Source organism: Urocitellus parryii, chromosome 4, assembly GCF_045843805.1.
Source record: "Urocitellus parryii isolate mUroPar1 chromosome 4, mUroPar1.hap1, whole genome shotgun sequence".
Classification (NCBI taxonomy): domain Eukaryota; kingdom Metazoa; phylum Chordata; class Mammalia; order Rodentia; family Sciuridae; genus Urocitellus; species Urocitellus parryii.
This window is the reverse complement of record NC_135534.1, coordinates 67,801,869-67,829,019: the sequence shown is the minus strand read 5'-3', so window position 1 is coordinate 67,829,019 and position 27,151 is coordinate 67,801,869. Positions and strand designations below refer to the sequence as shown.

At 37.3% G+C, this 27,151-nt stretch overlaps 1 protein-coding gene across 3 annotated transcripts in view; it reads left to right on the top strand.

Annotated features, from left to right (window-relative positions):
- Pak1 (p21 (RAC1) activated kinase 1) overlaps positions 1 to 27,151 on the top strand; it is a 147,781-nt gene that overhangs the window by 39,274 nt on the left and 81,356 nt on the right. For 2 of the 3 annotated variants that reach the window (XM_026387269.2, XM_026387267.2), the window contains exon 1: positions 23,396 to 23,566. The exons of the other annotated variant lie outside the window; for it this stretch is intronic. The gene's annotated coding sequence lies outside the window, so the exon portion shown is untranslated. Of the gene's footprint in view, positions 1 to 23,395; positions 23,567 to 27,151 lie in introns of those variants that run through there. 3 annotated transcript variants of the gene reach the window in all.

Here is a 27,151-nt window from a genome sequence, read left to right as displayed (position 1 = left end):
GAAATCGGCTACTCTGTGGCTTCCAGTTACATGAGGAAACCAAGGATTAGACAGATGAAATTATGGATGTCAGGCCATTTGGTGTGTTATGGTTTGAATATGAGGTATGCCCCTAAAGCTCCTGTGTTAATGTAGGAATCATTAGAGGCAAAGTTGTTAGATTATGAAAACTGTAACTCCATTCTACTTTACATGCACTAACTGGGTGATAACTGTAGGCAGGTGGAGCATTGCTGGAGGAGGTAGGTCACTGGGAGTGTACCCTGGATGAGTTCATTTTCCCCATGGCCTCTTATTCCCTTTCCCTCTGTCTCTCTGCTTCCTGTCCACCATGAATGGAGCAGAAGTCCTCCACTATGCCCTTCTACCATGATGTCCTACCTCACCTTGGACTCAGAACAATGGAGTTGACCCACCATAGACTAAACCTCTGAAACTGTGAGCCAGCCTTTCCTCCTTTAAGGTGTTTTGGTATTTCTTGTCAAATATTTTGGTCACAGTGTTGAAAAGCTGACTAATACAGGAAGTAACTCTTCCATTTTGCCTCTAGCTAAGAGTCAGGCAAGATAGAGATCTGAAACTTAGTTCTAGAACCTTAAATTCATCTTTTGTGTCTTTGTGGGCAAATGGCTTTTTTAAAGATTATTTTTTTTATGGACTTGCTAAATTTATCAGTAAAGAAATGTACTGGTCACCTTATTTGTTCTGGTCACTATTTAATGGATTAGTAACTGAATCTCAGAGAGGTAAAGCCGTCTGATCAAGGTTACACATGGAGATTCTGTGGTAGAACTGGATAGGACTCTGGTTTTCTGGTAGCAAGTCCTGAATGTTTTTGTATAGTCAGTTCTTATAGAGTTACCAGGTTCTGAAACTGTGCATTTTAAGTGTCATGTAGCCTGTATGCCCTGAGATTTCAGTTGGGAGTGGCAGATTCTCTTAAAAATACATATGTTTCAGCCAAGTGTAGTGGTACATGCCTGTAATCTCAGTGATTCAGGAGGGTGAGGCAGGAGAATTGCAAATTCTAGGCTAGCCTCAGCAATTTAGCAAGGCCATAAGCAACTTGGTGAGACCCTGTCTCAAAATAAAAATTGTAAAGGGCTGGGGATATAGCACAGTGGTAAAGTGTCCCTGGCTTCAATCCCCAGTACCAAAAAAAAAAAAAAAAAAAAGAAAGAAAGAAAAAAACCTCATAAATTTCATTCTAAAATTGTCAAGCTGTAAGATAAAGGGTTTCATCCACACACATTTAAGCACCTATAGAAGCTTAAAGACTTATTTTGGAGGTAGGTAAGTAAGTAAGATGCTGCATTCCGAATCCCTTCTTCCTTCTGCCAAAATATGGAAAATCCCTACCTCAAGACATAACTCATAAATCTTCACTTTTATAAAGTTTCTTCATATCCCTCTTCATCTCCTTATCCTTTACTCCTTGTTATAATTTAGATATGAGGTGCCCCCCGAAAGCTTGTGTGAGACAATGCAAGAACATTCAGAGGTGCAATGATTGGGTATGGGAGCCTTAACCCAATCAGTGAATTAATCCCCTAATGGGGATTAAATGAAAGCAGGTAAGGTATGGCTGGAGGAGGTAGACATTGGGGGCATGTCTTTGGGGTATGTATTTTGTATCTGGCCAGTGAAGTCTCTTTCTGCTTTCTAATTATCATGACTTGAACCGCTTTCCTCTACCACATTCTTCTGCCATGATATTCTGCCTCACATTGAGCCCCTAGGAATGGAGCCGGCTGCCTGTGCAGTGAGACTTCTGAAACTGTGAGCCCCCAAATAAACTTTTCCTTCTCTAATTGCTCTTGTCAGGTCTTTTGATAAAGCAGTGAAAAAGCTGACTAAAATACTCCTTATGGAAGTGTTCCTCAGTTTAGAAATTCCCAAACTGCATTGGCAGTATGGTATGGTGAAAAAAAATTTAGACAGTTGATTTAGACAGCAGACCTGGGCTGGTTCTTGGGTTGGATCAGACTGTTCAGTACCTAAAATTTTAGCTAGTGTTATTATAATTATTATTATTTTGAAAATATTTTGTAGTTGTAAATGGACAGAATGCTTTTATTTTGTTTGTTTATTTTTATGTGGTGCTGAGGATCGAACCCAGTGCCTCATGCATGCCAGGCAAGTGCTCTATAACTGAGCCACAGCCTCAGCCCTTTTGTAATTATTTTTGTTACTCATGCCTTATCTTCCCTTTTGACCTGGGAGTTTCTCAAGTTGTTTTCAAACTGTAAGTCATACCCTTGAGTTGTGGATTTAAATTGTAGGTTGGACTGGCATTTTTAAAAAGTCATATAGAGGGCTTGGGGCTGGGGCTTAGAGGTAGCGCACTTGCCTGGCATGTGTGAGGTACTGGGTTCAATTCTCAGCACTATGTATAAATAAATAAAGGTCTATCAACAACTTAAAAAAATTAAAAGAAAAAGTCAATAGAATCCCCCAGAGAAAATGTCAGAATATATTGTATGTGGAAAGAGCAAGGATTATTTTGTGAAACTTTTGTTGTAGTTTTATGTTTATTGATTTTTCTGTGTGTGTGTTCGAGCACTTGCACACCTGTGTGTACTAATTACCAATATAAAATGCATTCTTATTGTAAGTTGGAGTCAAAACAGTTTAAAAAACTATTTTAAGGAATAGACTGCCTGATATTTACATCTTTTATTCTTAGGACCTAGTACAAGATCTAGAACAAATTTTCTGATGCATGTGCAGCTAAGACTTGGTTATAAGACTGAAAGACAAGGCTGAATTTAATTGCTTAATGTTAACATATGATACAGATAACAGGTATAAAATGTGTTAAAAGAAGGGAAAAATTATCTTTAAAAAAGTTGAGTATTGGGCTGGGGATGTGGCTCAAGCGGTAGCGTGCTCTCCTGGCATGCGTGGGGCGCTGGGTTCGATCCTCAGCACCACACAAAAATAAAATAAAGATGTTGTGTCCACCGAAAACTAAAAAATAAATATTAAAAAAATTCTCTCTCTCAAAAAAGTTGAGTATTCAAGTACCTAAGTAATCTTTAGAAGGCCTTCCCAGTTCTAATTTAAACTGCTTATCACTAGCTTGATTTTGGTAAAATACTAATTTACCATTATTTGCTGAACGTCCACATCTTTGGTCTGGCCTTTATTTCCATAATCTGGTCTCAATATATCCTTTTAATATCATCTACCATAACTATAGAGACTCCATATCAGTTAAACTTATCTGCTTTGTAACTCTAACCACAACATTTCTTCCTTGATGTCCTTTGTTTTTGTTTTTTAAGATAGTCTTGTTATGTTACCCAGGCTGGTCTTGAACTCCTGGGCTCAGAAGTTCCTCCTGTCTTGGCCTGTGGAATAGCTGGGGCTTCAGATGTGTGCCATGGTGCCTGTCTCCTTGAAGTCCTTGATTAGTCTATTATTTACTTTGTCTGGTGTCCTGTACCTAGCCACCACAAAGATAAGAAATGAGCAATATTGGGGTGGGGATGTGGCTCAAGTGGTAGTGTGCTCGCCTGGCGTGCGCGTTCGATCCTCAGCACCACATAAAAATAAAAAAAAAAAGATGTTGTGTCCACCGAAAACCAAAAAAAAAAAAAAAAAGAGCAATATTGAAATCCTACCACCTGAGAGACTGACTCACTTAACATTCCCACATCAAATGTGGCCTGATAATCCCCAGTAGAAAGTTCTATTTCCCTTTCCTGCAAGATGTTCTAGCTTCTCACCATAGGCAGAAAGAGCCAGGGCCAGTGACCTTCATATCTCTGTAACTTTATTCACAGGGAAGACATATGATAAATTAATCAATATATAAATAAGGTTAAGATTTTGGATAACATTAAACTTTAGGAACTTAGGAGATGAGAAAAAACAAGTATATAAGAATCATGTGTTAGATGATATGTTATACGTGAGGAAATGAGGAAATGTTGTAATGAGACTTCAATATTTAATTTAATATTTGAAAGATTCCGGACCCTCAGTTCATGGGTTTTAGAAGCAGAGAGATTCTGACTGTATTACCATATAACAACTCTTGAAAGTCCATGCAGTATAAAAGGCTAAACTGTGGCTAAATACCTATACTTAAAAACAAACCTGTTTCCAATAAAATTAAAAACTTTTATTTGAAACAACAACAAAGGGCTGGGATTGTGGCTTAGCAGTAGAGTGCTCACATGGCATGTGTGAGGCACTGGGTTTGATCTTCAGCACCACATAAAAATAAATAAATAAAATAAAGGTATTATGTCTGCCTACAATCAAAAAATATTAAAACAACAACAGTTTAAGTAGTTAAGAGCTATATTTGTCCAGAAAAACAACCAATATGATACCCCTTACCCTGTTTTTAATCACGAATATTTGGTTCATGCAATTATGGAGACTGAGCAGTTCCATGGTTTGCCATTTGTGAGCTGGAGAATCAGGAGAGCCAGTGATGAATTTTAGTCCAAGTCTGAAGACCTGGAGAAGAGCTGAGATGTCTCAGATCAAGCATACAGGCAGGAGCAAATTCAGTTCCTAAGCAGATGCCCACCTACACACAGTCTTCTGATTCAAATACTAATCTCATCCTGAAACACCCTCACAGACATACCCAGGGGAAAAAAAAAAGCAAAACAGTTTAATCTGGACAGCCTGTGGCCAGTCAGGCTGACACATGAAATTAACTATCACAGGAGTTTAGTTTCCTGATGTCTAAAACATATGGGAATAAATTTTCAGCTCTGCTACTTGGGTCTGAGTGACTTAAGGCAAGTTACCTAACTTCTCTAATCTCAACTTTTTCACCTCTAAAAAGGGAATAATAATTGCCTCAGAAGCTGTGAAGATTAAATGAAGTAAGATTACTACATTGACTGGTACTTAATGAATATTTGCTTAATAATTTCCTTTTCCAAGAAGTGGGCATTTGTCCTTGAAATACTGGTAAGAATTAAAAGAGAGAAATATTTGAGATGTCCAATATGTGACTGGGAGCTCTATAAAGCCCATAACGTCTTTTCTCTTATACATCCTTTCTCCAGTGTTTTTCTCGCCAAGATACAGAGTTTTTTTTTTTCTCTTTAAAGCCACTTCCTGGGGAGAAAGTCCAATGTAAGCTGTTACAACTTGCCTTTGGCCCCTCCCTGAGCTCGGTTCATTCCTGTAGGCTGGGAAAAGGAAGTTAATTCACATTGTCCAACTCAAGTTAAACTTCTCTGGCAGAACGCCTGCCTGCCTAACCTTGGGAGAGATTAGTAGCCCTGTAAGAAAGGGGACCCCTGGGCAAGGTAAGTAGGAAGGGCTTTCTGTCCAGACTGGAGCCCAGGAGGGCAGATCCTTGGGAAAGTAGGCAACTGGAAGTGTGGGGAAAGAAGTCAGCCCTGTATCTGACTTCTGATTTTGTGAGAAAGGAAATAGATATTGATTTTTTTAAACCTGTGGAGTGGTAATGAGGGGAGGAAAGGGAGAGAGGAGAGGAAATGCTTGCAAGGTAACTGAGATGTATCTTTGGGTAAACTAATGGAAGGAGCACCAGCCTAAAACTTGGCTTCCAGTCCTGGCTTTCCCACAAATAATTTTGTAAATTATTTGTGCATTTGGAGTCTTGGTAAAGTAAGGGGAGAGCTAAAATGTTTATACCTGTTGAATAAAGTATAGAAAGAAACCCATACACTCTTAAGAGTTCAGAGGGATTCAGAAGATAGAAGTTCTGTTTGTTTAGTCTGTATTAGAGTTTCTCTGACTTTATAACTGTTGATATTTGGGTCTGTATAATTCTTTGTTGGGGGAATGTTGGAGATGTGAGACTGTCCTGTGCATTATAGAACTTTCAGTAGCATCCGTCTCCTATCCAATAGATGCCAATAGGATTCCCCATCCTCCCACAGTTGTGACAATCAAAAATGACTCTAGAAATTGCCAAATGTCTCCTGAGGACCAAAATTGATCTAGTTGAGAACCAGTGGCCTATATGCATATAAATTGTGGGGACAGTTAAAATATAAAACTAATGATAATATAATCTCATACTTACATAGCACATATTATAACAGTGTTCTAAGTCTTTAATTATAATAAGTCATTTAATCCCCATAATAATCCTATGAGTTAAGTACTATTATTATCACTATTTTACATAGGTGAGGAAATTGAGGGAAAGTTAGTTGAGTGAATTAATAGCAGCTAATGTTTTTATAAGTATGTGTCAGGGACTGTGTTAAGTACCTTACTTGCAAGTTGTCTGATTTAATACTTGTAGTCACTCTATAAGATAGGTTCTAATGTTACCATGGTTTTATAGGTAGGGAAACTGTTATGTACTTAACTGGCCCCTGAGAGTTTTTTTGTCTTCCTGATAAAACACTTTAATTTTCAGAGCACTTTTTTCTATTTTATCCTCAGAACAATACTGTGAAGTAAGTAGTATTATTCCCATTTTATAGTTGAAGAAACTGAGACTCAGAGAGAAGGGAACTTGTGCTATAGATTGCGTGGTAACTGATGGTATACATTTTATTTGTGGTTGACAATGATGTTTTCAACTGTACCAAGTAGCAGGTAGTCAGGTGACATAATGAAAAGGAAACACTGACTCCTGATTGTGATGGAGGGAGAGCTGAGAGAAGCTACTTCTGCTTTGTAACCTGGGATTTGTTGGTAAGGGTTTCTTCTGCATATGTACTCTCCTGCCCACGTCTTACTTCCTGATGTAGAAGTCCTTTGCACTGATGGTGTAAAAACTTCAAATTATGTTATTGGCTTGTTCATTTACTTAATATCTGAGATCTTCAGTATTCTGTCTTGTAAGCTCCATAAGCATAGGGACTCTGTTTTGTTCACCACAGTATTCCTGCACAGTGCCTGTATACAGTAGTTACTTTATTTGTAAATATTCTGAATTAATAGGCAATGTTGTTTTGTCTCTCTGATAATGAATTAAGGGAATTAAGTGAGAAGAGACTGATTTATTCAAGATTATACAGCAATTTGGTTGTAGTTTTGGGACTAGTTTTGATCTACATCCCTATCCCTTTTGATTTTTTATTTTGAGACAGGGTCTCACCAAGTTGCTAAGTTTCTGAGGCTGGCCTTGAACTTGCAGTCCTCCTGTCTCAGTTTCCCAAGTCCCTGGGATTACACTACATTCAGCTTTACTTTTTATTTCTATAGATTTAATTTGCCTACCTTGGACATTTCCTAAAAATGAAATCATATGATATGTAATCTTTTCCATATTGTTCCTTTCCTTTAGCATAATATGTTTAAGACATACCCATATTTTAACATGTATTTTTTGTTACTAAACAATATTTGGCTTTTTTTTTTTGCTGATTAATATTCCATTGTATAGAATCCTGCTTATTTGTATCTATGTAATTTTCTTTATTGCCAGATAATACTATTAGATATACCACACTTTATTCATTGGTTAGTTGATGGCTATTGAGGTTGTTTCTACTTTTTGGCTATTATAAGTAATGCTAATACAAACACATTTAATTTTATGTGGATGCATATTTTTATTTACTTTAGTTATATCTCTAGGATTGTAATAGCTGGATCACATGTTAATGCTTTGTCTAGTCTTTTGAGGCACTTCTAGAATGTTTTCCAAAGGGGTTGCACCATTTTACAACCCCACCACACTATATGAAAGTTCTAATTTCTCCACATTCTCCTAAACACTGGTGAGTTATTACTTCTGCAGGTATCAGTGACACCATTTATACACAGGAAATTTGATATTATGATGTTTAGGATCCTTTCTAGTTATAGCATATTGTGAAATTACTTAGCTTTTGAGGGACTTTCTTTACTTGGTCCTTCTAAAGAGTTCCATTTTGTTGCAGCTACATAGATGACTATTCCTGTTCTAGTTCAGAGTGGGGAAAAGATGCCTTATTTATTTCTTAGTTGGGCTTCCTTGCATTCCCATCTCAGAGAGATTATTTGTCTTCTTCATTCCATATTCTGGTGAAAAGGGATAACTCGGGAGAAGGTCCATTTACTTCGGCATGGCATAAGCCCTGTAAGGGGGAAGGACCCCTGGAGAGGGAGTTGAGAAGACATATTTTGGCATTTAGTCGTTTATTTACTCATGGTTAAGATTGGTCAAGTCGTTTTTCTCTTTTTATGCTTCCTATCAAATTGAAAGAGAATAATATTTCCATTACATAATTTCTCAATGTTTATATGAGGTATAAATGATATCGTAGATGCACGCAAACCATATACATGTGAATTATTTGCAAAAATTAAGAGTTGCAAATATTACAGAAAAATTATGTAAATAATGTAACAAATAAGGCAAATACAAGGAATAGTGCAAATTATTAATAAATGTTATAAAAGAATGCAAATAATATGGCAAATAATAGCAAATTGTGGTAAATAATATAGCAATAATGTAGCTAAATAACTACATTTTGGCACTTTTGGTAGGTACTTTTAACATTTTTCAGCACTTCAAAATAGTTATTTAACCTCATTTGATAGATAAGAACTTCTAGTTCAGAGCATTTAAAAAACCAGCCTAAGAGGCAGAGTCAGGAATAAAAAACTAGGTCTAACTCTAAAGTCTTTCTCTTGTGTTTTGCTGCCTATTAGTAAAGAGATTTTTTCCTCTATTTCTCTCCCTTGTTTTGAAAAGGTCTTGATAATGTGGGTCACATTGGTCCACTTTAAGAAAGGATAAAATTTGCTCTTGTTGACAGTTAAGCTAGTCCCCATAGCCTAAACAGTTCTGAACGCTGGAGGAGACAGTAGGTCTGAGACTAATTTAGCCAACTGGTTATTCAGATACTCATAGGTCTGGCCCAAAATCAGAACAAGGGCTTTTAGAATAACAAGAGTCATTATCTCAGTGTTGAAGGAACAGTTGAGATCATTAAGTTTCATACCCATCAATAGGGGAGTCTCTGGATATATTCTTCACTGGAAAGACTGGTGTCTGTGAAATCAGTTTGACTCAGTTCAAGGCTTGCCATCTTCTTTTTCTTCTACCACAACCCCTGACATCTAATCATTACCAGATGCGTAAGTTTTAGAAAATGATTTTCCTTGGCATTCCATGAGCTCTGTATAGTAGTAAGGAAATATGAGGTTCAGAGTCTAGTCACAGTCTTTCCTCTAACTTCATTGTGTTGCCATGTGACCCTGGAATAATCTCTCCTTTCACTACTTCTACTGTTACTGCTTTATTTCAGATCTTTGTCATTTGTTTTCTTATCCATTAAAAAAATTTTTTTTGTAAATAATCAAAAACTTTTATTTTCTGGATTATTTGAGAATGAGCTGCTGTCATTATGCTCCATCAGCCCCCAAATATTTCATGTATAATAAGAACAGTCTTTTTTTTTATTGGTTGTTCACAACATTACAAAGCTCTTGACATATCATATTTCATACATTAGATTGAAGTGGGTTATGAACTCCCAATTTTACCCCAAATGCAGATTGCAGAATCACGTCGGTTACAAATCCACAATTTTACATAATGCCCTATTAGTAATTGTTGTATTCTGCTACCTTTCCTATCCCCTACTATCCCCCCTCCCCTTCCCTCACATCTTCTCTCTCTACCCCATAAGAACAGTCTTATGTAAGCACAGTGAAACCATCTAAATCAGGAAATTAACATTGATCCATTACTACCATCTAATTGTTTTTTTTTTTTGGGGGGGGTACCTGGGATTGAACCCTGGGTGCTTAACCACAGAACCATATTCTCATCTCTCTCTCTCTCTCTTTTTTTTTTCCAGTATTTTTTAGTTGTCAATGGACCTTTATTTTGTTTATTTTTATGTGGTGCTGAGGATCGAACCCAGTGCCTCACACATGCTAGGCAAGCACTCTACCACTGAGCCACAACCCCAACCCCCATCCCTTTTTAAAAAAATATTTTATCTAGGCGCTGGGATTGTGGCTCAGCGGTGGAGCACTCGCCTAGCACAGGCGAGACCCGGGTTTGATCCTCAGCACTGCATAAAAATAAAGTCATTGTGTTGTGTCCATCTACACCTAAAAAATAAATATTAAAAAAAAATTTATCTAGAGACAGGGTCTTGCTGAGTTGCTGAGGCTGGCTTTGAACTCACAATCCTCCTGCCTCAGCTTTCCAAACTGCTGTGATTGTAGGCATGTGCCACTGCGCCTGGCCCATTACTACCATGTAATTATTCCTCAGACCCACTCAAGTTTTGCCACTTGGTCCCAATGGCTTTTATAACAAAAGAATATAGTTTAGAATCATGTTACATTTAAATTTCAGTTTTCCCTTGACTTTGATACCTTAACATTCTTGAAGATTACAGGCCAATTGGTTCATAGAATATTGGATATTTCAGGTATTTTAAGTGTCATAAGTAGTTTCAGGTAATACAGGTTTGGCAGGAAGTATTACAGAATCGATGCTATGTTCTTCTCAAAGCATCTTTTCAGATGGTGATGGTTTCAATTTGTCTCATTACAGTTGCTATTCATTTTGGCAACTTGCTTAAATTGGTGTCTGACAGGCTTTTCCACTCTGAAGTTACTCTTTTCTTCCGTATAATTAATATGTATTTTGTAGGGCAATACTAGGAAATTATGTAAATCATTTTCCTTGCCAAACTTTCAAGTATTTAGTTATTTCTATCTATACGGACTTACGTTATTCAATGAGTAATAATCTTGTGCTATTGTTAGTAATTATTATTATTATTTTTTGATGCTCAAATTTCAATTTGGCTAGTAGAATACCCATAAAGTTGGTCTCTATCTGTTTTTGACATGTCCCTATCAGTTTTTGAATACTTCCTTCCTGTTATGGTTAGGATCTAGAGATGTCCCCTCAAAAGCTCATGTTTTGGGGGCTGGGGATGTGGCTCAAGCGATAGTGCGCTCACCTGGCATGAGTGTGGCCTGGGTTTGATCCTTAGCACCACATACAAACAAAGATGTTGTGTCCGCCGAAAACTAATAATTAAATATTAAAATTTTTTTTAAAAAAGCTCATGTTTGGGAGCATAGACCCCAATACAGCAAGATTCAAGTGGAACATTTAGGCAATGATAAGAGCTGTAACCTCATCAGTCTATTAAGCTGTTTGATGGGTTAATAATTTGGATGGACTAAGGGTGGTAACTATAGGCAGGAAGGGTGTAGTTGGAGAAAGTAGTGCAGCTTGGTGTGTGTCCTTGGGGATGGCATTATATTTTCTCTGGCTCTTAGTGTGCTTGTGTTCTCTCTCTCTCTGTCTCTCTCTCTCTCTCTCTCTCTCCCCCCCGCCCCCCCCTCCTGGATCATGAGCTGAGTAGTGTTCTTCTATCACGTCCTGTTGCTTTCATGTTCTGCTTTACTCAGGCCCAGAGTGGAGTGGGCTGACCATTGACTGAGACCTCTGAAACTGGGAGTCCAAAATAAACTTTTCTGCCTCTAAGTTATTGTTAGGCATCTTGGTCATGTAACAAGCTGACTAATACAGTTGCTATTGTGGTTTGGATCTGGAATGCCTCCCAACAAAAGCTCATGTGTTGAAAGTATGGTCCCCAATATAGCAAGGTTTTAGGTATTGATAGGATCATGAGGGTTCTGAACTCTTCAGGGGATTATTGATTATATCATTGCTTTCCTGGACAAAATTGGGGTTTATTTTATTTTTTTAAATATTTTTTTTAAATTTTCTTAGTTTTCGGCAGACACAACATCTTTGTTTGTATGTGGTGCTGAGAATCGAACCCAGGCCGCACGCATGCCAGATGGGCGCGCTACCGCTTGAGCCACATCCCCAGCCCCCCAAATTGGGGTTTATTTGGATGAATGGTTAAACATTTGAAAATAATTTGACTTTAATGCCTTTTAAGTGTATTTGTAAAAGTGTATTTGTATTCTGTGTCATTCCATAGAAATGTGTGGTAGTGCCTGTTTTATTGAAACACAGCCTTATTCCAGGCTTAGAATATAGAATATAAGGAGTGACTGATTCTGTTTGAGAAGTTCTTGGAAGACTTGGTGGAGGTTTGACATTTGAGCTGAGTCCTAATAGACAGGCAGAGGGGAAATTGATGGGAGAGTAATTTGCTGCTTCATCTTTCCTGATGGAGATGATAATATCTCAAAGATTGTCTATTTCATTACCAGACACTTCTAATTATTATAATGTTCTTATAGAATTCTTCACTCCTTTCCTCCCTAATCTCTCTTCTTGGTTCAGAGGACACAGGTAGTTGATATGCCATAATGAGAATAGAGCCACTTTTTAGGTCATTCCTTGCATATATTCTTTTCAGGTCTTCAGCATTTTCTGTTTTTTTTCCCCCCGGTCTTTCCAGTTCCACTCATTCTTTCCTTCATTCATCCATTATTTATCCATCACTCCTGTAGGCAAGGAATAGTTCTGAGGTCTGGAGATGAAGACAGTCTTTGCCTTTTTGGAGGCTATGTTTTATAGGAGAGAATCAGCCAATTGGAAAGAAATATGTCAGAGGATGATATGTGCTAGGAACAAAATAAAGCAGGTGGTTGGGGATAAAACATGCTGATAAAAGCCCGGCACAGTGGTACATGCCTGTAATCCCAGAAACTTGGAGGATTGCAAGTTCAAGGCCAGCCTAGGCATAACCCTGTTGCAAAATACAAAATAAAAAAGACTGGGCTTGTAGCTCAGTAATGGAGGAGCACCCCTGGTTTCAATCCCTAGTACCAACAACAACAACAACAGCAACAAAAAGGGCTGATAAAGAGTGGAGAGAGATTTTTATCATTTTATAAAGAGTGGGCAGGGAGGACTGGGATTGTGGCTCAGTGGTAGATCACTTACCTCCCATGTATGAGGCCCTGGGTTTGATCCTCAGCACCACATAAAAATAAATAAACAAAAAATAAAAGTTATTTAAAAAAAAGAATGGGCAGGGAACACTTCTGATAAAGTAATATTAGAGCAGACACCTAAAAGAAAGGTGGGAATAAGCCACGTGGCTATCTGAGAGAAATGTGTTTTCAGGCAGAATGACCTGCTTGAAAGGCCCAGAGGTGAGAGTCTACATAGCCTTTTTGGAAAGCCAGGGTTCCAGGAGCAGAGTGAGTAAAGGAAGGAGAAGTAGGAGACAAGGTCAGAAAAGTACTAGGGTGGGATGGGGGAAGGAAGTGGGGGGATGAGGTCAGATCATATAAGACCTTCTAAATTAAAATAAGGACTTTGGCTTTTACACTCAGTGATTTGGGAAACTATTGGAAGATTTGAGAAGAGAGTGTTGTTTTAAAACTTAAATTTTAATTTATTTTATTTTAAAGAGAGAGAGAGAGAATTTTTTAATATTTATTTTTTTTAGTTTTCGGCGGACACAACATCTTTGTATGTGGTACTGAGGATCGAACCTGGGTTGCACGCATGTAGGCGAGCGCGCTAACGCTTGAGCCACATCCCCAGCCCCAAAACTTACATTGTAAACGAATCATTCTTGGGGGCTGGGGTTGTAGCTCAGTGGTAGAGCACTTGCCTTGCACTTGTAAGGCACTGGGTTTGATCTCAGCACCACATAAAAATAAATTTAAAAAAGAATTACTCTTGGAGGCAAGAGTAAATTTAGTTTAGGCTAGTAATAGCAATATTGTAGGTTAAAATTTTTCAGTAGTGGTACTATTAACATTTTGGGCTGGATAATCTTTGTTCATGTTTGTGCATTATAGGATGCTTAACAACATCCTTAACTTCTAACTGCAAGATGCCATTTGCATCTCCCTAATTGTATTAACCCAGATTCCCATTGCATTGCCAAATATCCCCTGGGGAGCAAATTCCACCCCTATCTCACCACCCTTAGGAACCAATATTCTAGACAAAAGTTGCTGGTGATTTGGACAAGGTTTAGATATTAAAAGTGATAAAAAGTGATTGGAATATAGCTATATTTTTAAAAAATTATAGTTGTACAATACCTTTAATTAATTAATTTATTTATTTTTATATGGTGCTGATGATTGAACCTAGTGCCTCACATGTGCTAGGTGAGTGCTCTACTACTGGAGCTACAGCCCCAGCCGCAATATAGCTATATTTTTTAAGGTAGAGTTGATAGGATTTGTTGTTGAGTTTGATGTGCAGCTCCTAGAAAAATTAGAGTCAAAGATGAATCAGATTTTTTCAGCATACTACAAGTGATATAGCCACATCAATATTTATAGCATCACAATTCACAATAGCTAAGCTATGGAGCCAACATAGATGCCCACCAATAGATGAATGGATAAAGAAATTATGGCATATATACCCAATGGAATATTACTCAGCCATAAAGAAGAATAACTATAACATTTGCTGAGAGACTATCACGGTCAGTGAAATAAGCCAAAAAATCAAAGGTTAAATGTTTTCTCTGATATGTAGATGCTAACCCACAATAGGGTCGGGGGTTGTGGGGGAATAGAAGTTCAGTGGCTTAGACAAAGGGGAATGAAGGAAAGGGAGGGGGGATAGGAATAGGAATAGGAAAGACAATAGAATGAACCTGATGTAACTTTCCTATGTACACATATGAATACACCACAGTGAATCTCAACATCGTGTGTATCCATAAGACTGGGATCCTAATTAGAATAAGATATATTTCTTTTTTTTTTTAAAGAAATATTTATTTATTTTTTAGGTATAGATGGACACAACACAATGCCTTTATTTTTATGTGGTGCTGAGGATTGAACACGTACGAGGCGAGCGCTCTACCAGTGAGCCACAATCCCAGCCCAATAAGATACATTTCATGCTAGTGTAAATATATCAAAATAAATTCTACTCTCATGTATAACTTAAAAAAAAAAAAAAGAAAATTAAGCCAAAAAACTGATGAATCAGATTTTTGGTTTAGTAACTGAGAGTAGAATTGCCATCAATTGAATTAGAGATATAACTGAAGGAGGAACAGATTTTGGACCTGTTAAATCTGACAGTCAGTGACACAGCAGGTTTCCTATTGTCCTTGAGGATAAGAACTAGGTCTTATCATCTTTGTATACATGATGACTAGCACTATGTCTGGTGTGTAGAATATGTTTATAAGTGGTGAATGGATGATGAGATTATTTATGTAATGTGGCTAACAGGTTTGGAGGGTTTAGTCCATGGATCAAATTTGCCATCCTCTTGCCCCATCCTCCCAGGTAGCTGGAAGTACAGACCTGTGTCACCATGCCTGGCTTGATTACTGTAGTTTTGTAATATGTTTAAAAATCTGGTAGTGTTATGTCTCCAACTTTGTTCTTTTTGGTCATGATTGCTTTGGCTGTTTGAATTTTTTTGTGATTTGTTACTGCCTAGAGTATTTTTAAAATTTATTTATTTTTTGTTATTTTATACTCCACTTCATTTCAGATAGTGTCCTTAAGAGGTTAGCGGCCCTTCCATCTAATTACTACAAGAAATTAAATATGGCATATTTAAATGGTTGTTTTAAACCCCAAATCATCATGGGTTGACTGACTTCCTTTATCTGCTGGTATAAGTTTTAAATTTTAATTCAATAAATGTATTGTTCTACAAGTTTTTTTGTGGTTGCAAAATAATCAAATAAAAGCAATTATTTTCAAATTTATAGGCATTTCAGTCAAAGTAGTTGTAAAAGATATAAGCTATTAGGTTGAAAGCTGTACTCTATAAATAAAATTATGGTAAGTGAAATAAGTGGTGGAGCACTTGCCTACCACGTGTGAGGCACTGGGTTTGCTCCTTTCTAATTAATATTATTAATTATTAGCTTTTATAATAGTTAACAAGTTTTGCAAACTTATAAGTCTACAGAGGTCATATATGTTACCTAAAAGGGCCTACTTAGGCCTCAGAAGATTCCACAAACAAAAGACTACTGGCCAGAGTCCATGGCTAGTAAGAGTAATATGTGAATTATTTACTTTGTAAGCCAAAGTATTATATAAATGCAAGGAGTTGTTGCACTTAAGACAAATTAACTTGTAAAATTTTTAGCGAGTCAATTGTTAACTCTAAAATTTAATTTCTTTGTATAATTTCTGGCAAGTCAATTGGTATCTCTAAAATTTAATTTCTTTGAATGTGTGGCTTCATCTCTAAAGTCCCTTCTACTACCTCATTTGATTATGCTTTTTCATTTCTTTAGCTAGTAGTTCCTTCCTTGATTGTAAGCTGTTAGCCTTTAGTAATAAATAAAATTGCTGGCATCTTACCAGTATGTCTCAATTTCATAAGTCTTGTGTTTCATCAGAGGGAGCCAAATTTAGCCAAGTTTCCTATAGCAGCACCCATGGTTGGGGGAGAAAGAGAATGAGAATGTGAGGGGAGGGGTGGGTGGGGGGAAGCCTTTTATAACTAAACCAGCATTTGGATTTTCAGAACTAAAATCTAAAATAGAATATGTCTCAATTTGATCTTTCCTGCTGAAGGTATTTGTGGTCCTGCCTAACACTGTGTGATAGGTTTCTTTTTTTTTTTTTTTTTTGAGGGTGAGGTCTTTTTTTCTTTCTAATTATAGTTATATATCATAGTTGGGTTTATTTTGACAAAAGCATGCATGCATGGTATTTGATTTCAATCCCTGTTTTCCCACATTTCCCTCCCCTTTTTCTATCCCCTATTCTCCTTCCTCTACTGCTCTTCCTTTCACTCATTTATTTATTTTTGATTGGTATTTTCTACATATACACAAAGGTAAAATCCCCTGTGTTATATTTATATATGCATATAATGTGATTTTGTTAAATTCATCCCATATTTCCTCCCCTTTCCTGTTCCCCCCATCTCTTCTTTCTGTTCCATTGATCTTCCCTTCTGTATGGCATCAGATCTCCTCACCCCACATCTGCCTTCTTTCCCTTATTTTGTTCTTGGTTCTACATATGAAAGAAAACAATCCGAATTTTCTGAGTCTGGCTTACTAGCTTGGCATGATGTTCTCCATTTTCTTCGATTTACTGGAAAATGCAATAATTTATTAAAAAAATCTTCAGTTGTAGATGGACACAATACCTTTATTTTATTGATTTTTATATGATGCTGAGGATTAAACCCAGTGCCTCTCGTGCTAGGCAAGTATTTTATCACTGAGCTAGAACCCCAGCCTGCCATAATTTCATTCTTCTTTATGACCCAATAAAACTCCATTGTGCATATATACCATATTTTCTTAATCCATTCATTTATTGAAAGGCATTTGGGCTGATTCCATAATTTGTCTATTGTGAATTGTGCTGCTATAAACTTTGAAGTGCTTGTATCCCTATATTATGCCGATTTTAGTTCTTTTGGATAAATACCAAGGAGTGGAATAGCTGGGTCATATGATGGTTGCATTCCCAGCTTTTTTTGAGGAATCTCCATATTGCCTACCAGAATGGTTGTACTGATTTGCAGTCCCACCAACAATGTGTGCATATACCTTTTCTCCTGCATCGTCCTCAGCATTTACTATTATTTGTGTTCATAATAATTGCCATTCTGACTGGAATGAGATTAAAATTTTAGAGTAGTTTTTATTTGCATTTCCCCAATTACTAGAGATATTGAACTTTTTTTTCATATATTTGTTGGCAACAATATTTTTCCTTTTTCTTTTTGTTACCCACCATTGAACTCAGAGACACTTAACCACTGAGCCCCATCCCTAGCCCTTTTTATTTGTTTATTTAATTTTGGTGTTAAGTTTTTTGAAAACTTAACACTGAGGCAGGTCCTCCTGCCTCAGCCTTCATAGTTGCTGAAGTTCTTTTTATATTCTGGATACTAATCCTCTGTCAGAGGAGCAGCTGGCAAAGATTTTTTTCCCACTCTGTAGGCTGTCTTTACATTCTTGTTTCCTTTGCTGTGTAGAAGCTTTTTAATTTAATGCTTCCCCTCTTATTGATTCGAGTTTTTTATTTCTTGAGCATCAGGGATCTTGTTAAGGAAGTTGATACCTGCACCTGTATGTTGGAGTATTTATCATATGATTTCTTTGAGCAGTTGCAAAATCTCTAGTCTAATTCCTAAATCTTTGATCCATTTTGATTTGATTTTCTGTGCAGTGTGAAAGATAGGGATCTAGTTTCATTCTTTTACATAGGGATATCCAGTTTTTCCAGAACCATTTGTTAAAAAGGCTATCTTTACTTGCAACATATTTTTTGGCATGTTTGTCAAATATCAGATGATTATAAATATGTGGTTTTTTTTTTCTGTGTCCTCTCTTTTCCACTGGTCTTCATGTCTATTTTGATGCCAATACCATGTTGTTTTTGTTACTATAACTCTGTGGTATAATTTGAGATCAAGTATGGTTATCATGCTCAGGATTGCTTTGGCTATTTTGGATCTCTTATTCTTCCAAATATTTTTTTTTATTCTGATGATTTTATTTTGAATTAGCTTGAGTAACATATTATTTTTAAAATATCCATTTCATGAGAATTTTTAGATTAATTTTAATACAGTTGTTCATCATATTTATTTATTTATTTTTTAAAAAATTCTTTCTTCCTTCCTTCCTGCCTTCCTTTCTTTCTTTCTTTATACAGGAAATGGAAACCAGGAGTGCTTTTAGCATAGAACTACATCCCCAGGGGTATATAAGAAAGGAAATATTTAGAAAAGTAAATAAGTTTATTTACTTACTTATTGAGAATCTTGTTAAGTTGCTGAGGGGCTAACTCAGTTGCTGAGGCTACCCTGGAACTTGGGGTCCTCCTGCCTCAGCCTTCATAGTTGCTGAAATTATAGCTGTGTACCAACATGCCCAGAAACTTACATTTCTAATTCTCCATAACTATTATACTACTTCCCTCTTTTACTCCTGAATATTAAGGACATCTATCCTTTCTGCTAGAGTTTATTAATTTTCAAAATATTTTTAAAAATTAGTTGTAGATTTTAATTTTCCTTGTTTATTATCAATTTTATGAATTTGTGATTTTATATGATTATTTATTGTATTGTACTTACTTTGGCTTTAATTGTTCTTTTTTATTTGTTTGCTTTTTTAGCTTTGTGAAGTAGTTTAAATAATTGCCCTATATGTATATTCCCCCTTCTTATGTAGACATTATTAAAGCAATAGTTTTTCCTTCAAGTAGTACTTTGCCTGCACCTAGACACTGTATATTTTATATCTACATTATCCTTCAGTTCAAAATTTTCTTTCATTATATCTTTTAGTCAGTAGTTTTTAATAATCTGACATTTGATCTTCCAAATAATTTAAAGATTGTTTTTTCCAGTTCTTTGAAGAATGTCATTAGTATTTGATGGAGATTCCATTGAATCTGTATATTACTTTTGGTAGTATGGTCATTTTGACAATATTAGTTTTGCCTGCCATAGATATATTGTTGCTTCTTTTACCTCATCCTATTTATTTTATTCAGTTTTCTAGGGTAGCACTTTGAAGTTTAATATATACCAACCTCCCCTATTAGTGGTGATTTCCTGGAGGTATAGGTCATTTTTTGGTGATCTTTAATTCCCAAAACTTAGGACAGATAAGAGCACATGATAAATGTTTAATAAATACTTGAAGAATACTTACTAGATTTGCAGGTGACATTGTTTAGAAGGGAGAACTAATATGCTAGTTGGCAGAGGGAGAGGGTAAGAGCTTGAATAGATGGGCTAAAGCTAGCAAGGTGAAATTTAAGAGGATGAGAGTAAAGCTCTGCATTTTATGGGTCAAAGAAATGGCAACATATGAGTGGACTAAGGAAACTTAGCATGATGCTATCCTTATGAAAATGGTGGTTTTGGCTGCCTAAGCTCAATGTCAGACAAAGGCACTGCAGTGGTTAAAAATCCAGTGCAGCTGTAGACTGAATTATTGGAAATACTAAATATAATTAAAGGAGGTGATTGTCCTACTATATTATGCTGGGGTCAGAACAATCTCAGAGTTTTATGTTCCTCTTAGGGGTACTAGACATTGAGAATCATTAAAAGAGGACTCTGTTTAGTGGAGGTGGCCCTAAAACACTAACTTCCCAGTCTGCAGTGCGATAAGCATAGAAATTGTGAGGTATTTAGAAATGTTTATAGCAATTTGACAGAGTAGCTTTATGTCTAATGAATCTAATAAAAGAAAGTAACCTTCATCTTATCCTTTTTTTCACTTGATATTTTCCCTTTATTTATTTTATTTTAATTGACTGTTTTTCAGAGGAGTTCTGGGTTTATAAAACAATTGAGCAGAACATACAGAGACCTCTGTGCATCTTTTGATTTCCTTTAATCAACATGTTGCAATAGTATAGTATTAATGAACCAATATTGATGTGTTATTATTGATCAGAGTCTGTAGTTTATATTATAGTTTATTCCCTGTGTTGTATAGTTCTGTGCATTTTGACAAATGCATAATGTCACGTATCCACCATTATAGTATAATACAGAATATTTTCATCATTCTAAAATGTCCTGTGCTTTACCTTTTCATCCCTAATCCATTTTTCAGATTGGCTTCTTTCACATGACATTTTACATTTAAGAATTTTCCATGCCTTTTTATGTGGCGATAGTTTCTTTTTATTGCATATTCCATTGTATGGACTTACCACAGTTTATTCACTCACCTATTGAAGAACATCTTGGTTGCCTCTAGTTTTTGGCAATTATGAATAAAGGTGCCATAAACATCGATGGGCCACTTTTTATATAAACACATTTTCTATCTTATTTGGGTTAAATATCTAGAAGTGCAATTGCTGGATTATTTAGTAAGTATATTTTGTTATGTAAGAAACTGCCAAATCATCTTTCAAATTGGAGTCCATTTCCATTTCTATTAGCAGTGAATGAGAATTCTTGCTGTTCCATGTCACATAATCATTTGGTGTTGTCAATATTTTGGATTTTAGTCATTCTAATAATATCACATTTTTGTTCTAATTTGCAGCTCCCTAATGACTGACTTACTATGTTGAGTATCTTTTTACATGCTTATTTGTCATGTGTATATATTCTTTGGTGAGGTATTTTTTCAGATCTTTATATAGACCATTTTTTTTATTGGGTATTTGTTTTCTTATTGTTCAGTTTTAGGAATTCTTTGTATAGTTTGGGGGCTGGGGCTGTAGCCCGTAGCAGAATGCTTGCCTAGCATGGGTTCAATTGTTTTTAGCACTGCATAAAAATATATATGTAATTACTTAAAAAAACAATAAAAAGAATCTTAAAATAATTCTTTTTAGAATATGGATACAAGTTCTTTATTAGATGTGTTTTGCAAATATTTTCTTCTGGTTTGTGCCTTGTCTTTTCATTCTCTTAACCTTATTTTTTGCAAAACAGAAGTTGTAAATTGTTATCAAATCCAACTTGTCAATTTTTTCTTCCAAGGATCATATTTTTGGTATTATATCTAAAACGTTATTGCTAAATTCGAGGTTATCCAGATTTTCTCCTGTGTTATCTTTGAGACATTTTATAGTGTTGCATTTTATATGTAATCTTATGATCCATTTTGAGTTAATTTTTCTGAAAAAAATCTGTGTTTAGATGATTTGTTTATTTATTTTTATAATGCTAGTGGAAAGTGATCTCCCTGTTCCTGTGTATATTCCAGCAAAGCCTGGATGACCATCTATAAGAGGATGCCACATGGGGTGGAAAGTTGAATAAGATGACATGGTGTGATTATTTATAGTTTAGTTTGAAAAACTGTGTCCAAGTCAGAGAACTTTTTCTGTTATTTATTCTGTAAATTGGTATGAAAGATAGTGTAAAGTCAAGGTCTTATACTATCTTTCATTTCAATTTATAGAGTGAATAGCAGAAAAAGCACTTTGACACTGAGTTCTCAGAATGTAGTTGATCTCCTCATCTTTATTATTGTGTCAATCTAGGTGTCTTCAAGAAATTTCCTCTACTAAATTTGAGATCTCTGTTGGTTGGAACAGCACATGTCCTCAGGGCCTAAGAAGGGTGAATAAATACCTTTAAAAGTTCCTTCTTCATTCATGGAGTTCTTCCCTAACATCCTCTTCAGTTAGACTAATTTGGGCCTACTGAATGAAACTGTAGATGTCTGTCAAGAAGATTGATTCATACCATAAAAATCAGGCTTAATGCTGGTTACCTGCTCTTTGCCAGGCAGTAAAGAGAGAGATATTGCAGTTAATAGAGGTCTCATGTAACACAGTGATCTCATGTAAAACAGCATGGCAGACATAAATAAATAAGCAAGAGAAATAAATTAGGCATAGGTTTAGGAGTCAGACCAGGGCATGGATACTTTAATCATTTACCAGATGTTTGATCTTGGTTAAGTCACTGCTCTCTCTTATTTCATTCTGTCTTATACCCATTCTGCTGCTGTTTCTACTAAGCTATATCTTTAGAATGAGGTTATGTTTTCATCTTATTTTACATTAGTCTAAATTATTTTCTATCACCTGAGCTCTATAGGAATATACTAAGATGTTTTCATGTCCCCTTCTCCATGGATCAGTCAGTGATCTTTTTAAAATATTAGATCTTGTCATTCTGCTTAAAAACCTTCCAAAGTCTTCCTGTTGAAAAGGGGAATGAAATCTGAACTCCCAATTATGACCTGGAAGAAATAATCTGTGTAACCTGACTCCTGCCTTGTCTTTCAAGAGCAAGGGTGGGTTGGGTAAGAGGGGTGAATAATTAAGTAATACTGCCTCCTAAGGAGCATTTGACAAAGTGTGAATGTGTTTTTTTTTTTCCCCAGTTTTTGGGAGACACCCACTAGGGGTGTGTCTGATCTGTAGTGTGTTGGTGAATAATCTGTAGTGTGTTATTCAGCTCAGGTTCCATCTGCATGCCTGATACACAATTAGGTGCTATAGAAATGTTGTATGAGACTACATTTTCCTTGACCTCATTTTGACATATGAGATTTAATATAGTGCCTCCTTTATAAGATAGATGTGAGTTTTATAAAGCATATGGTACACAATATAGCTCTTAATGACTATGTAGCTATTGAGGTGTGTTTTTTTTTTTTTTTTTTTTTTTGCCTACAAGCATTTATGAGAGCCCACCCAGCCTTTTCCTAGGACATCATTTTTAGGAGAATAGAGTAGGGGGATAAGGTGAATCTGCATCTCTTTCCGGGGGCTTACTGTGATAAAGAGTTCTGAATCTGATTTGAGGTCTAGAAGACTCCTTTGTGCCAGCTGCAGAAACTAAGGCACCCAGGAGCTCTGGTTCTTTTTCCTTGACTCTGGGGCTCACCCAGGACTCTGGCAGGCCTTGGAAAGCTTGGCCCTAGAGAGAAATTACCTCCTACCAGAGAAGGCGGGGGAGAAGAGGCAAGACGTGGGAAGGGAGCCGTCACCACCCGCAGCACTTTGCAGAAAGGAGAAGCGGCGGCCTCATCCCGCCTCCTCCCTCCCTCCTTCCCCGCCCCTGGTCCCTTCCTTCGTCAAACCGCCGGGGCGCCTCTTCTGCTGCTGCCTGCGAGGGCGCGAGCGTGCTGCACCTCGGGAGCTGGGCGGCTGCGTTGCCAGAGCCCGGCCCAGACAAATCAGGCGAGCTGGTGGAGCCCGGGCTTTGTGCGCACTGCTGGGCGGCTAGAGGGAGAGGTGCGGCTCTGCGACAGAAACAATCGCTAGAGATGCCGGGGCCGGCTCTCCGCACCAGGTAATTCCGCCTCTGCCTGCGGTTTGCCCAGCTGGGCTGTGCTCTAATCGGGTCTCTGCTGGCTTCCGGGAGTGGAGATGTTGGGGGAGTATTACATTCCCCTTATCTTAAGGGACCCTTAATGAAAGAAAGGGCGGATGGTGGAACCTTCACTTGAGCCCACCCAGGGTTAGGCCTTCACTGGAATCAGAGATCTGGCCAGGGAAGGGTGTGAAGGGGAAGCTGGGCTTTTGGGGAACTGTTCCGCTTTAGGGGGCCCACTCCTTTGTAAGGACTCCTCTGCTTGGTGGCCAGGCTGATGCTTTCCTTGCCTTGGCTGACAGCCTGCTTGCTGGGACCCAGGCCTGTGGGGATTGTTTTCTGATAAGAAGTGGAGGGAGCTGGGAGATGGGAGACCTGGGTGCTGGTGGCCTCTGTGAACCTCAGTTTCCTTATCTGCAAGGAAGGGCGTGACATTCTGTTTGGAACTCTGGCTTTCCCAGGCTGTCAGTCTTTTGGAAAGGTGATTTAGTTAAAGGGTTTGAATAGGTTGTACCGATGTCCCCCAACACTGCGGGAGACCTAGGTGAACTTGGTACAGGCAGACACTGGTATCCTGTCTTTCAGCCAGCCTTTTGTATGGCATCTTGATGGTCTGTTTAGAACGCAGTGAGTTCAGGGGCAAGACAGAGGCTGAGAATGCCAATGCTTATATTAGAGTTGACTGTGGGTATGTTATGGGTAGGGAGGTGGCGTTGAGAAAAAACAGGTCAAAGTATGTTAATGCTTTTTCTTTGACCTGGCCAATTCTTCAATAATTAGATATAAAGCTGCTTTAAACTAGGCTGCCTTCTCTAGAGCACTCTATTCTGCTAAGTAAATGACAGACCTTGAGACTGGGTAATGTCTAGATCACTATAATTCTTCCCTTCTTTATTATTTGGCACCAGGAAACTCATGTCAGGCCTGATACTAACCTGCTTGATAATTTTGAACCTCCTTTCTTTTCCCAGTTTTTCTGTGACTCTTCTATCTCTCCTTCCTTTTCTTTCTTTCTCCTCCTGGTCATTTTTCCTGTCCCTGCCCCTACCTATCCACCTCTCTTGTTCCCTTCTTTCTGCTCTCCTCTTGTTTTCCTTTTCTTATCTCTCCACCTTCATAAGCTTTTTTTCTCTTGGGTCCTCTGTCTCTTGTTTAGACTTTCTTCTCTTTTCCTCTTAGAATTTTTGGTTACAGTTTCTCATTATATAGGTTGCTTATTTATAGGGTCCTTAGCTGTGGTGTTTGTGAGGCCCAAACATTCCTTGTTTTCTACCCAACCCCCTGCTTTTAGCTTTCACCTAAATTTTATCTTCCCCAAATGTCTGTCTCTCTTTACTGCCCCCATGCTTTGCCTTGTGCATGACAATAAGCATTCCATCTTTATGGATTTGTTCCCCACCTTCTTCCCTTGAAGTGTGGAGGGCAGCAGGTGGACAATGGGGAAGAAGCAAGATTGGAAGTGGGCAGCTTTTCAAAGCTGGAGTTGGGGGTAAGCAAGAGTGTCAGGTAGGGCTGGGCAGAGGCTAAAATTCCCTTTGAGATAACTGACTGGGAAATGACCATTGATTCTTTGGCAGTTTAGAAGAACTGTGACTTGGAGGAAAGGAGGTTGACCTGTGAGTCAAGGGAGAAAAAGGGAGGTAGCAGGGGTGGGTGGAGAGAGAAGAGAAGGAGCAGTCCTGGAGGAGAAGACAGTGGTTTTTTGACGAAGAAGGTGACATGGGCACCTGGGTGGATGGGGTGGGCATAAAAGGAAAGATTATAGGCTTGGAAAGGGGACCATATAAGTTCATTCTCTCTACTCTTAAGACTGGCTATTAGGGCTTGTTTATATTTTTATTCAGCAAATTTTTCTTAAGCAGTGGCCCCAAAGTGAGGGGAAGCAGATAAGAATGACAAGACTGCTGTTTTATTGGCACTCACTGTGTGGAATGTGGAATGTGCATGTTTCAATGTGGCACCCATTCATTCTATGAATCATCATCTTTATACTAATTATACTAGTATTGGGGATACAAAAGTGGAAATTGATCTCAGTTACTACTTTCAAATTCAGGTCAAGGATTGTGGAAGCTCATGTGATAAGTTTTGTAGAGGGAATCTCAAGGGGGCTGTGATAATGTAGGGGAGGGAACTTTAAATTCAGCAAGTCAGTGGCAAAGCTGGGATCCAAACTCAAGTCTACTCTAATGGTGATATCAATGCACTTACATCATGTTATCAACCATGTATGTGCATAGAGTGTGCAAAGAATAAAGTGCTATACAGATGTTTTTATGGATGTTCCTGAATGCATTCTCAAGCAATGAAAAAAATGTTCAGAGGCTATAGCCTGAACATGTTCAGAGGCTATAGTCAGTGATGCCACTGACTAGTCTAAAACTGAGCCTCAGTTTTCAATGAATAAGGGAAAAAGGACTCAGAAGGTTTTAGGACTTGATAATTGAGCCCATGTTTAAAAAAGGAGTCCAAGAGGTATATAAGAGTGCTTTTTTTTTTGAGTGGCAAATATAAAAGATATTATTTTTAATGACAGTGATATAGCAAACATAAAAAAAGAGATAGGGAAGAGATTAAAGTAGATTTGAGTTCAATTCAAATCCTAATTTTACTGTTTACTAGTTATCTGAATGTTAGTTTCTCTAAGCTTCATATATAAAATGGAAGATATATCTATCTTGAAAGGTTATTATCAAACTTAAAAGTAATTATATAAAAAAGAAATAATAATTGTATTTATATTTTTAATAGTTATTCTTATCTTGTAAAAATAAACTCTCAAGTCACCTCTGAAGAAAGTCTTCCTTGACTCCTAGACTTCTAAGGGCCCCTTGTCTGGATTCATTTAGCACCTTTGTGCTTTTTCTCAACACTCATTACTGGCACTTTTTAAAAAATACCTTTATTTTATTTATTTATTTTTTATGTGGTGCTGAGGATTGAATCCAGTGTGTCTCACATGTATTAGGCAAGTGCTGTACCACTGAGCCATAAACCCAGCCCTTGTGACACTTATATTTGGTGTAGTTATTGTGATTTATGTATCTGCTTCTCCTTGCCTGTGAGTTTTTTGAGGGAAGAGACAGGGTCTAGTAAATCTTAGGGTCTACTGAGTGCCTACTTTTACCAACTTTTATTTAGTTGCTAAGTATATTTGGAAAATACAAGAGATTTAATTGTTACTTTGTAAAAGCTTATTGTCTATTGAGGAAGATGAGTCATAACAAAGCAAATATAATTAAAACTCATGACAGATACTGTGAAAACCAGGAGTTCCATTTGGTCATGTCAGGTTTAACCATCTACTGGACAACTGCACCTGCATTTCTCACCAGTACCTCAATGTGGGTGGAGTTGTCTAATAGATAGTTATTAGTTTGAAAGAGCTGTTTGGCAAGAGAACATGGGCATCATCACTATACCTATGGAATGTAAAGCTATGGGAATGGGTGAGGGCATCTTGGGAGTGTAGTGTAAGAGTAAAGGGGATTCTGAGCCTTAAATGTGTGAGGATAACTGGAAGAGGGTCTACAAAGGAAAGAAGAGTAGACAGAAAAGTGGAAG